A 13,014-nucleotide genomic window follows, 5' to 3' on the forward strand; every position below is an offset into this window, starting at 1 on the left:
AGTTAAAATCACACCCAGTTGCTGCCTCAGCGAGAAATGGCGAATAATCAATCTGTTAGACGACATCTGGATGCTTTTACCCGAGGTCGAATCATTGGCAAGTTGGAGGAAGGCCGCAGTGTGACAAATGTGGCTGCAGAGTTCGGAATTGCTCACAGCATCGTTTCACGACTTTGGAGACAATTTCAAACTACAGGAACAGCTATCCGGGGGTTTAGTAGTGGTCGTCCACGAGGAACCACACTCGCAGATGACCGGTATATTGCCTTACAGGCCAGAAGAAACAGGCGGGAGAAATCGCTAGACACACGACACAGGCGACTGGACGACCGATATAGCGTTTTACGATGGCCAGAAGACTGCACGGTGGTGGTCTGTTTGCACGACGCCCTGTACGGTGTGTACCTCTAACGCCTGCTCATCGGAGAAGGCGTTCTCTGTGGTCCCGGGAACACCGGAATTGGAGAGACAATGAATGGGGACGAGTACTCTTTACAGATGAGAGCAGATTCAGTCTGAGTAGCGATTCTCATCGCATACTCATCTGGAGAGAGCGGGGAAGCCGCAATCATCCCTCGAACATCATTGAAAGGGACAGGTATGGAGGTGGCGGTGTTCTCGTTTGGGGAGGCATCATGCTTGGTAGTCATACAGACCTTCACATCTTCGACGCAGGTTCAATCAACGGGACCCGTTATTGTAACGAGATTCTTCTTCCAAATGTGCGTCTTTTTAGCGGCGCTATGGGTCCGCAGTTCCTTTTCATGGACGACAATGCACCATGTCATCGCACAGTAGCTGCCGAACAGCTCTTGGAGAGTGAGGATATTGAACGTATGGATTGGCCGGCACGATCTTCGGATCTCAATCCCATCGAGTATGTATGGGATTTTCTAGGCAGACGCTTGGCAGCTCGTATCTTACCACCAGTAACGATTCCGGAGCTTTGATTGGCGCTGCAAGACGAATGGGCAGCAATTCCTCAACAACTCATTGACACCCTCATTCTCAGCATGGGCAGACGCTGTGAAACCTGCCTAGCAGTCAGGGGAGATCATATCCCCTATTAAAGACCGGATGTTTCTTGCTGGACACCCATCACAGGGATGTTTCGGCCTTCAGTCGCATTGCGCTCCATGCTACTTTTTCAATAAAGCTTCTTTTTATCCCTCTGATTTCTCTTTTAGTAAGTGTTGCTTACATTACTCATGTCCTTACGTATTGGTGATCTTACGGTATTTAATGTGTTGATTTGGAAAGCTTTTGTACAAAGTTATATTGAAAAAACCGTCTCGTCCTTAATTTTTGCACAGCAGTGTATATCAATCATGCTTGTCTTTGACATATGTGTTGCATAGTCAAAATTTATAATTATTTTGCTTTTACTAAAACAAAAGCTTTTCTCTACTGTAACTTCACATTTTCAAAATAGAGCATATATTTTTGCTACATATCACAAGCAAGTTTCCATGCACAAATTTTGAAGTTTAAGACATTTTTTTCATTACTTGAATATCAAGAATGTATGAGTCATCGATCACATATTCTTGATTACTTACAGAATCTTACAACCTAATGAACCATTTGTATTTTCTCCCTCCTTCCAGCATGCCTTTGTGGTGTAACAGTTAGCACAGTCGGTGCATTGAAAAGTCCAGATTCGAGTCTCCGGTGAGAGCAGTGCTTATTTCTCACGTCTCCTGCTTGAAAATATCCTTATGACTCTACATTAAGACTGTACGATGATAGATAGAACTGAAAATTTCTAGATCAAAAGTTCCCCCCCCCACAAATAAAAGAGCATATGATTGATAACACTTTTCGCAGGCGTTGTAGAGACATTAGGATTTTGTTTGGAAGCAGGCAAGATGAAAAATGAGCAAACGCCTTAGCCGGGAATCGAATCGCGGACCTCTGGAATACCGGGCCAGCGTGCAGAACCACGAAGGCGGGAGAAATACCTTATATACTTCCCTTTTAAAGGGCGACTGGGGTTTTTAGGGGACAATCGTCAAATCCTGGGTATGGAGAGTCATCATCCACAACCCTTTTAGTTTGGGCGCCACTGTAGAGACAGACATTGGGATTTTTTTTTTGGAGGCTGGAGAAATGAAAAATTAGCAACCGCCTTCGCCGCGGACCTCTGGAATACCGGCCCAGCGTGAAAAAACACTACACCACGAAGGCACGCTAGGAAGGCGGGAGAAATACCTTATAGTGTAACTTAATTTTGAGATTCTACATATATGACGTGCTAGGAAGGCGGGAGAAATACCTTATAGTGTAACTTAATTTTGAGATTCTACATATATAACGTGTAGAACTATCTAAAGGCATTTCTTTAAGAAAAGCAGAGATATACCTATTTTAGGCAAGAAAATCATCAATGAGTAAACGTTTTTACCTTTTATATCTTGGAGATAGAAGCTTGAAAAATATAAGTCATCCTGTGTTGTGCTGGGAATCATTTGATACAATAAGAAATTCACAGTGAACGAGCTATGAACAGCAGTTGACACCCACCAATGGCTGGATGGATAGGACCACCGAATACCAGTAGTTTGACCTGGTTTGGATGTTTATGATTTTCGTGTTTTCCCATCTCTCACCAGAGTCCCTTTTAAAGTCCTCTACAAAGTTAAATCTTTTGGAGAAATAGCCTCTTGTGCTTTGTCTTAATCAATTTGTAGAGACATTAGGTATTTTCTGGAAGCCAGAGAGATGAAAAATTAGCAACCGTCTCCGCCTAGAATCGAACCACGGACCTCTGGAATACCAGCCCAGCGTGCAGAACCACTACACCACGAAGGCACGCTAGGAAAGCGGGAGAAATACCTTATAAATTTAACAATGATAACAGCTGAACAGCACCCTCAGAGCTTGTTGTGAGTGTGGCAATCCCAAAGTATCCTAATCCTTCAGAATATCACCCTCTTGGTGAAATGGGATTCGCGATCCTGGAGCCCTAGTGATCTTTCTTCCTTTCTTTTTCGTCTCTGCTTTTTTGTTCTATTTTCGTTTCTTGCACCTTAGTGGGTTTCCTTTTCGGGTGTTGGGACTGAATGTGTGATTCTGTTACATCACTTTCCTTCCAGTTTCTCATGAACAGGAAACCGCTTACGCGTTTGCCGTGCCTTGTCACCCATAAAACTGGAAAGGAGGATCCTGGTAGTTGAGGGGTGGGGTACTGTCCCCAACACACTACTTTGCCCTCTGCTTCAGATTAAAACAGGAGGCTTTTAGCTGTTCCCTGTAGTGTCAGTCGGTTAGTCACTAGTCCTTGGTATCAGTGGTTTCGGGTGTTTCCGCTTTTTGGAAAGCTTACTGTGGGGCTTCAGATTGCGTATAAAGTCAGTGCACCCTGTCGCAGGAATCTGCATCCCTATGTTGGACTCTGTGGTGGGCTGGGCTGCTGCCGGGACTGAATCTTTTATTTCACTAAATATGGCTTCTAACACACAAACACATGAACAAAATGAAAATTGTCCTATTTCTATCAAAGTTAAGACAAATGCAAATTCTGACAAGAATAAAAAATAAACTGCAGTTTCTGATAATTAGTAATCCATCAGAAAATCTTCAGAAAGTGACACCGTTCTTAATGTGTGTGTGTGTAAGAACGCTAAGTTCTGCAGCCAACAAAGGGCACTACCTGATAGGCAGTTCATCGCCTGCGTACCTGAGACAGACAAGGATAGACACTACGCGAAGGTGAAGGCTATCGACTTCCGATTTTGTTCTGATTCCGTGAGGGCAAGAAGTGACTTTATAAAGAAATGAAAAATTTCCTTGTGTTTATCTAGCGCGAAGAGCCGCTAAACAACTGTTATATCTCTATTTAGTCTGTTAACTTTTATCCGTAATTAAATAAATGCTCTGTGACGTGGAAAACATTCCAATTTTCACTCAAAATTTTTTTAAGGCTAGAAGTTTTCAAGTTAGAATTGGCTCTGTTTTTTTTTTTTTTTTTTTTTTTTTTTTTTTTTTATATATATATATATATATATATATATATATAACTTTGAACAAGACGAGGTTTGCTCATGGGTGTGTTTTGAGTGTTATCTTAATCACGCTAAAAATAAACCGTATCTTAAAGGAACTTCCTCTCACTGTCTCAGGATAATTGTACATTGACAATCTTCAAGTTACCAAGGGGCAGATATGAGATATGTGGAGAGGCAATTACGGATCACTATTAATAAGATCCAGATATAGTCAAAGAAAAATGGATTTGCGTCTTCAAAACGGAAGGCTGTCACAAGCACTTTTGCAGAAAGGGAAATCTGCATCCTGAGCTTTAACTTGAAGGGTCATTAATTCCAACTACGCCCGAAGGGAAATTCCTATGAGTGATTGTTCAATCGGAAACTTACTTTCCTTCCACGAATGATGTACCTGAGGAAGAAATGTTTCAGAACTCTTACCTTCTCAAAGGTCCTGGCCAACACCTTTTTGGGTGCAGAGGATGGGATTATTGTCCCGCATATATAGGCAATTCATCCGCTCTAGACTGGACTCCCGATAAAACGTGATTAGGTCTTTGTTTGTACCTTACTTCAACCCATATTATTACTCTCAACACATTTTATTATTCTAGTGTTAGCGCATTTATATACTTTGCATATAATTTTCAATCCTCATCGCTAGAATACAGTGTCTTAATCTATTTCATCTATGCTTATTATGTTTCAACTTTATTTTGCATTTTCCATATAGCAAATAACATTTTCATGTTTGTTTAACTTAGATACTAATCTAAGTCGCGCAAAAGCGTTTATCCTTCTATTTCTAGCCAAAGGCCTCAGAGCACAACGCCAACTAGAGGTCAAAACTCCTAGTGGTTGATGCCTCAAGAGCCACCAGCGATGTCTAGACTGGACTATAGGTTCAGAAGTTAATGATTCGGTACAGACTTTTGTATTATTGAAACTTGATCCGATTCATCATTGAGCTCTGCGGATTTGCCCTAGAGTCTTTAAAATATCTCCTGTATAAAAACAGTACATTTATTGCTTAGAATCATCGTTTAAATTAAAGCGTGAACAATTGACCCTTCATCACTAGTTTTGTATAATGTCGCAACCTAAACATCCTTGTCTGAGTACTCTTGATGACTGCTATAGCTTATTATTTGCAGCACGGCCTCTCTGCATTCCTACGTTCCCTGCAAGAGCTGAGCCTTTGATAGAAAAATATTCAGTGCTTGATGTGAATAACCGTGCCCCGAGCAGAATGACGTCATATCCTACCGTGAGATGGTCCAGAAATTCGGCTCATAGAAACTTTTACGATTATGATAACAGAAAAACGAACGAGTTAGCTTACAAATAGCTTTTCTATGAACAAGGAACAGACACTGCAATTACATTCCAATATACATTAATGGCTCAAAAACAGCAGGTCATGTGGAAGTATCATTTGCGTTTCGACGTCACGTAGAGAAAAGAAGGCTGCAATGTGCTTGCTGACTATTTAACGCTGAAGCCGATACATTCAAGTTACTTCGTATACTTACTTTGATACTTACGTATCGGTATTACGAACTTAAATAATTCGGTGTATGACGCTGTTAAATATTCATCTAAGCCAAAAAAAGTTTATAAGGTTATTTCTCCGGCCTTTCTATCATTCCTTGGTTCGAGTCCCGGCTAGAGCATTGCTCATTTTTCTTGTCTCTTGCTTCGAAATAACCTAATGTCTGTACAACTTACACCGATTTGTTAAGTGCACAAAATGCTTTTCAAAGTTTCTCTAGAGCCAGAAACCGATGGTGACAGAAGTGTTATTGACTACCTTAAAACTTAATAAGCCGTGAGTACGAGATCCTTTACTGCTGTGTTCTTGGACACATTCAGATAACGGGTAACGAACTGGCAGATATCACAGCAAAATCTGCCGTGAGACTGTTTAAATCAACTTGTTACTTTGAGAAATATTAAAGTGATTATCAAGGGTAAAATCCTGAGTCTATCGCAAGGACCTGCAAGTGAATAATAAAATTAGAAGCACAATGCCTAGAATTAAATATTGGGAATCAGAGTAGGAGGAAGTCATTTGAACCTGTCTGACAAACGGTCACTTCCAAATTACGCACAATTATCTCTTAAAAGCGGATAGGGAACCAGTATATTCCAGTTGTAATATTAATCTGTCCTATATGACTGGCGGGTGGCGATTGGCCTCCCGAGGACAAATGTCCAGAACCGGCTGTAGGCGGCGTGAACCGTGAGCTTGAGATCGTCGTAGGCAGTGGCGGAAGGCAGGAGACCCGGCGTTTGATCGATGGGCAGGGACTGTGGGAATGGCTTCAGGCTGGCCTGCTTGCGTCTCCCACAGTTCAGCGTCAGCCTCCTCGTGGTCCCGCTGGAAACTATACGGTGCCTTGGTCCAAGCCTTGGCTCGTATAGGCTAGAGCTACTAGAGATACTTTATAGTAGCCTTAGTATAGGCTAATGAAGCTAAGCAACCAATCCCAGGGGATCGACTGGTGGGAATTTCCGGAACCGACCATTTATGGGAGGAGACCCGGGGTTCTCCCAGACCACTGGCTGGACTTGTGTCCTGCCAGCTTCGATTTGTTGGGTAAATAATCAGACTTCACAGGACTAGAACCACAGGTCCATCCTATGGTAGGCGCGGGCTTGGCAGAGACCGTACTGGTACTGTCGTATCCGTTGCCTTTGCTGTGGGGGCGTTCTCATGTAGATTTTGAGTGCTGTGCCGAGGTAGGGGACGGCTCCCCGCGTAGCCCTCAGTGTGATGGATTATGGCGATGAACATGAGAAGTCCCTGCGGGCTGTTCGGTGGGTTGGCGCCCCGCCAGCGCAGTCAACTGAGGAAGGCCTCTGTATCGTGTTAAGGCGCTCTAGAAGCAGCCAGGTAATGTTGCCCGAATCGGAGTTAATGTTCTATATGACAGATTTTGTTAGAATTGCTCACGTTTTGATAGACTTCAGGAAATACTATTTCACTTTTTCAGGTACTTCTCTCGACTTTTAATTGGAAAACCAATCGGGTCTCACGAAAATTTCCTGCCACCGCAAATATCGTTTGAGCAAATAGTTCGCGTTGACGTGTTGAATCATATTTTGTCAAACGCTTTTTGGCATTTGAAAGGAAGAGACTTGCTTTAGAACACTGTATTGTGAAATTTGTAAAAAAAATTTCATCATTATTATGTACAAGGTGACTGAAATGGAACTATCACGCTACGAGATTTAAACTATCATTTACTTCCAGTTTTATTGCAAAACGTCAGCTACAGAATGTCACCAAATCGTGTGTATAGCTTTAGGTGTGTGTGTGTGTGACTATGGCAAAGCCTCGAGGGCTATCTGCCTAAGGGGAGGAATGCCTTCGTGGAGGACTTTCTAAGGGAAACTGTCTCGTATACATGTTACACATGGGGAAAACCACGAAAACGCCCATGCAGCCAGCCCGTTCGCGGGATTCAAACCTCGTATAGCTTTAGGTACTACTAATGTTTGACATTGTTAAGGTCAGTGCCAGATTTATGTATAAGGTGAACATAGCTTAGGGCCCTCCGAAATATTGTAGCATATCCCATATAAAAAAATTGACTGATATCCCTCATAAAGGGCCCCATATCCCAAATAGTTTAGGCTCTCGTCAAATCTAAATCTGGTGCTGGTGAAGGTTTGGTATCGAAATTTCAAAAACAAGCATTACGACATTCAAGAGGCAGAGCATTCGAGTCGGCCTACTGATGTTGATGAGGTCCGCCTGCGAGAGTATGTGGAAGAAGTGCAGTATGCAACCAATTGAGAGCTTGTTAATGAGTTAGTGCCATGTCCATTGGTCGCAGTATGCATCTCATACACTTGACGTTAAAGTTGAATCGCTGGGTGCCGCATGAGATGATTCAAGCTGATAAGGACGGACGTGTTTGGGCCTGCACTCATCTGCTCGAATATCAACGCAAAGATAAAATTCTGTACCGGATCATCACTTGTCATGAAAAGTGGACTTCAACAACACAGGCCAAAAAGAGGGGTTGGTCTGCACCCGACGAGCCCATCGGCAACGTCGCAAAGGGCAATTTGGCTAACAAAAGATAACGCTTTGTATCTGATGGGATTGCCGGGGTATTATCTAGAATATGTATCTGGAAAAAGATAAAGAGCGAGATGCTAGTCTGTGTTGACGCTGCTATTAAGGGCAAACGTCGAATTGAGTTCCGGAGCAAAGAGGTAATGTTCCATCAAGATAATACAAGACCACATGTGTTTGCTTTCACTGACTGGAGTCTGTAAGGACTCGAATGGAATCTTTTGTCACACCCCCCCCCATATAGCCCTGACATTGCTGCTTCGGATTTCTACCTTTTTTCACATCTGCAGTTACATCTTGCTGGTGCTATCTTCCATTCTGCACAGGACGTCTGAAATGAGGGTGATGTTTTTTGGATTCTTGGCCAACAAGTTTCTATGCCGAAAAACTACCAAAACTTTGGCAGAAAATCATAGATTTGGGAAGTGATTACTGCCCGCACTAAAGGTATTGGTTTCATGTTTTCTCCCTAACTTTAATGAAAACATTAACCAGATATTAATCCATTTACGTTTTTAAGGGAGACTGGGTTTTCTTCTTTAATCTGAAGTGGTTGTAAAGCGTTTTAATGTACTTTAATAATTAGAGATTTTACTTGGCTTTATATTTTATTTGATCTTGTGAATTTTATGCATCCCTTCACATCACGGTTTTGCTACGAGTCGTTTCATTATTTTGTTGCTTTTATGTTGTTTTGCATTTTTCTCATTACATAATGCATTTTCAACATGTGTTAGCTGATTTTTATAATTTCATACCATTTCTAAAGGAGGGAATAGATTATCATGCTTTTGGCCTATTATAGTCATGTGCCAAAATATCCACCAACTAACCAACAGTATATGGTCATAAACAGACCTAAAATTGTATAAGCTTGGTTTTTGAGATGAATCATAATTCTAGACGGAGCGCACCGGAGTCCTAAATAAGAACGCTTCGGCACTTCTATGTAACTGAACAATAATTTCAGTAGAAATATGGTCTCGAAAATTTTATTTTTAGCAATAAAATTATATTAAAAATTGCTTATTAAATTTTAATTCATCTCTGTACATTTCAGTGCTGGTTTAAGCTCATTTCCGGCGCTGTGCGCAGAGGATCTAGGGGGGCCCTTGGCACTGGCAGATCCAAGGAGGAGCGATATCAAATGAAACAAAATTTTAATTTTTATTGTAAAAATATATATAAAAATAAACAGTATTCTTAAAAAAATAATAATTATACCAGCATTTGCTATGACTACACATAAAGCACAAGGACAATCATTCAAAAAAGTGTAGGTATATACTTAGCTGAACCTTTTGTCACATTAAGTAGAGTAAGAAATAGATACAATTTAAAAATCGCATTGCCCGTAGATTCAAAAGAACATATTACAAATGTAGTTTACAAGGAGTTATTGTAACCAGATTAAAGGAAGCAATACTTTTATGAAATATATATACTTAAAAAAACTTTTAAAGATGAATACTATAAAATCCATTCTCAGAACAGGTAGCTCTGCTAGTACTACTACTAATAATTTACCTTATTCACTACTATCTGCTATCTTGCAAACCAGTACAGTAATCTATCGTTTTGTTTTTCTGGCAGTCCACACGCCATTATTTATTTATAATGTTTGTGTCGTGTTACATATTTGGTAAGGTACTGTCTGTAGTCTAATTCATCTGCCTGCTTCCTGATGTAAGACTCATTATAGTTGTCATCCCACTCTTACCACCCGGAACCGCAAATTTGATATAGACAGACAATATGGACATGGATGTGCAGGTGAGAGGCGCGGATTATTTCCACAAAACTATTTATAGTTTTTCTATCGAAATTTATAACCAAAAATTCTGGTTGGGTCCAGCTTATCCGGGCTATTTTATATATTATTATAACTACTTATTTTTTAAATTATTAATGATTCTCATAGCCATTTTATTTATTTATTTACTTTTGTTCCTCTTTTCTGATGGTATTGCATAGGGCTCCGGCATTTTAGAAACCAAACCCTGGTCATAAAAGACAAAAAACAAAAACATAGCACCAAAATGTATCAGATTTTGCAGATGAATTAAGGCTGTTTTCCCCAATATTTCAATAAATTATCAGCAGCTGTCTAACTATACTACATTACAAATATGAAAATAATTTGGGAAACTTTTCCTCCGGTGCGTATCAGTGCATCCCAATATATAAAGCCTCAGAAAAATGCAGTTTTGTGAAGCCAATAAAAAAATATTCACGATTTTCAACAAATGATGGAAAACTAACAGTTCTTTCAAAAAATAATAGCATAGGAAAATGAGTAGTTAGTTAAGGCATTTTCTGCTCTAAAAACAAGAAAATTAATTAATTTAGGAGGAAAATTATTCAAAGAGAAAGGAAAGAAATAAAAGGAAAAATTATGTATGTTGTGAATGAACAAGACAGATTTTAATGCAAATTGATCAAAAGCATGTATTGTGATTTGCTAGATTATACAGAAAGTATGGCAGACATTTTGAGATTTATTAATTGCTACAAATATTTTTCATTAGATGCTATTTCACTACCTTGTTGTAGAACAGCAATTTGCAACTGGAAAGCAGGAAAATGTGATTAGTTGCAGCTTTTCAGCCACATACCAGCAAGCCATCATTGTACCTTTTACACGAATTAGATGACTGGCTATTAATATCATATTGATCACCAATACGACATTCGACAGTTGCAACAGGATTCACTTTTTCTTCATAACTAGACTCGAACATTGCGACTATTGTTTAGTACAACAAAAATTATTCCTTAGTTAAAAATGTCCTGAGCCATTCATTTCATTACACCAAGAATCTTAGCACCTTCACATCAATCCAATCTGTCTTGTCAGAACAGCTGTTACCAAATACCAAAAGGTTTTCAAAGATCCACATCCAAGCAATCTTAAAAAAACTCTCTTCACTTAAAATGGAATATCTGCAATTCCTTGTCAGAATGTCAAAAAAAAAAAAAAAAAAAAAAAAAAAAGCATTATGTAATTTTCAAAACATATTATAATTATGAAATAAATCTTACCATTTCTTTTATGTCTTGAAATGTGTTTCCCTTGTGCTACTTTAATTGAAAGTAGTGATTACACATTTCCATTTTTTGTTTTCACCCCATGCAAAAACTAACATATTTTTTTGTCTATCATCCTATCTGTTAAAATCAATTCCTTCAAAAATTTTGGTACTGTTCTGTTATCAGGATCAGATTCAGAACTGTATGTGTTCATGTATGCATATATATATATGTATACACATATGAATGTATGTGTGTATACCTGTACATTTCTGAATCCAGTCCCGGTAACAGAACAGTACCAAAATTTCATTATAAAACACAGTTGTTACTAATAAATGCACATGTGTAACTGATGTTTGACAAATATCATTATATTAAAAAAAAAAAAAAAAATATTTTTATTTCATATAATAATCAACAGATGATAAAATAACAATCAAGAAAAACTATAATAAAGCAAAACTGAGCATAGGTGAACTTGCTATCCTAAGGAGGGTCCAGACACCAGACATAGAACTAAGATGTCCTAATTTTCACAAAAGGGGAATCTGAAAATATCCTAAAAGCACTTATTTTTTGAAAGCTATCCAAATGTACTATATAGACAATCATAAAAACAAGTGCCATTGGGATTTCATGAAATATGGTCATATTGAAATCTACGTAAATTAATTTACATTTATATCTTTAAACAGACACAAAAACATCATGTAAGCTCTTATTTCAATATTAATAATAAAAAAATGTCAGCAGAGATTTTAATGGCTAACAGAGAAAAGAAATTGATTATAAAAAAAGTCCCTCCTGAAACAAAAATTTAAACTAGTTTTAGGAGACTATTTAAAATCATTAACATTAGAAACAGTCCCAACACTGACAGACATCAAGGCCTAAATATGAAATCAAAACAAGATTTATCACAGCAATTTAATTATTAAATTTCAATACATAAAATTTTGAATGTATCAAATTTCAGGGTTTTTCCTAATTTGCATAATTTATTTTCCTGTTCTCAACTTCCCCCTCACATTCTCTCACCAGGATGTAAATTTAAAGTTAGGTGAAGTGCAATTTAAACGTGTGATTATATCAGTTTATTCAGAGCGTGTTTCACTAGCCTAGCACACATTTTGCGGTCACTCGATTAAGCCTTTTGGCCTTACCCGTTTAGATTTCTGCGAGTCCATCTCTTAGGCGTAATTTTGAAGTGCGTTCTTGCACTCATTTTTTTTTTTCAGATTTTATTTGTATTTTCGTTTATATTTAAGTTATCGCCGCAAGTGAACTGTGTTTTTGTAACGCACAAAGCCCGTGCTGTCTGTTATTTTACTTTGAGTTAATAAAGGGTTATTTTGCACCCTTCTTTTGTGCTGGTATTTATTTCATGCATGTGCGAGAATTCGCCAGGTTCATTGTAGGATCTAAGTCAGTGTATGTGAAAAAGTAGAGATGGATCTCATAAAATTTAATGTTTAGAGATAGCATAGCATAAAAATACACAGGTTTCTATGCCACCCAGGAGGTACTGTGTCAGCTCATTACCATAATGGTTCCCTAAAACTAATTACATTTTTACATTCAGTTCTACATAATTACCATTTAGGTTTTAAAAGTAAAGTTTGTAGTTATCCAAAGTAAAAATGTTTGTTAAAGGCCTATAATAAACTAACTTCATGAGATGGGTTATGATGCAAGTTTCAGAAAAAAAAAAAAAAAAAAAATAAGCTGTTTAAATTCTCTTTAAAGTGTTTACTTAATACTTAAATGATACAAAATACTGATCGAAAAAATAAGTTCAGGACATATTAATTATTTTGAATATGAAATACTGGATAAAATACATCAATTACCTAAATTTAATACTACAAGAGAAGTAAAATTTTAAAAAACAAATATACTATTCAAAAT

This window comes from Stegodyphus dumicola, chromosome 1 (genome assembly GCF_044657685.1).
Source record: "Stegodyphus dumicola isolate Sdum_Otavi_A_Nest chromosome 1, ASM4465768v1".
NCBI lineage: Eukaryota > Metazoa > Arthropoda > Arachnida > Araneae > Eresidae > Stegodyphus > Stegodyphus dumicola.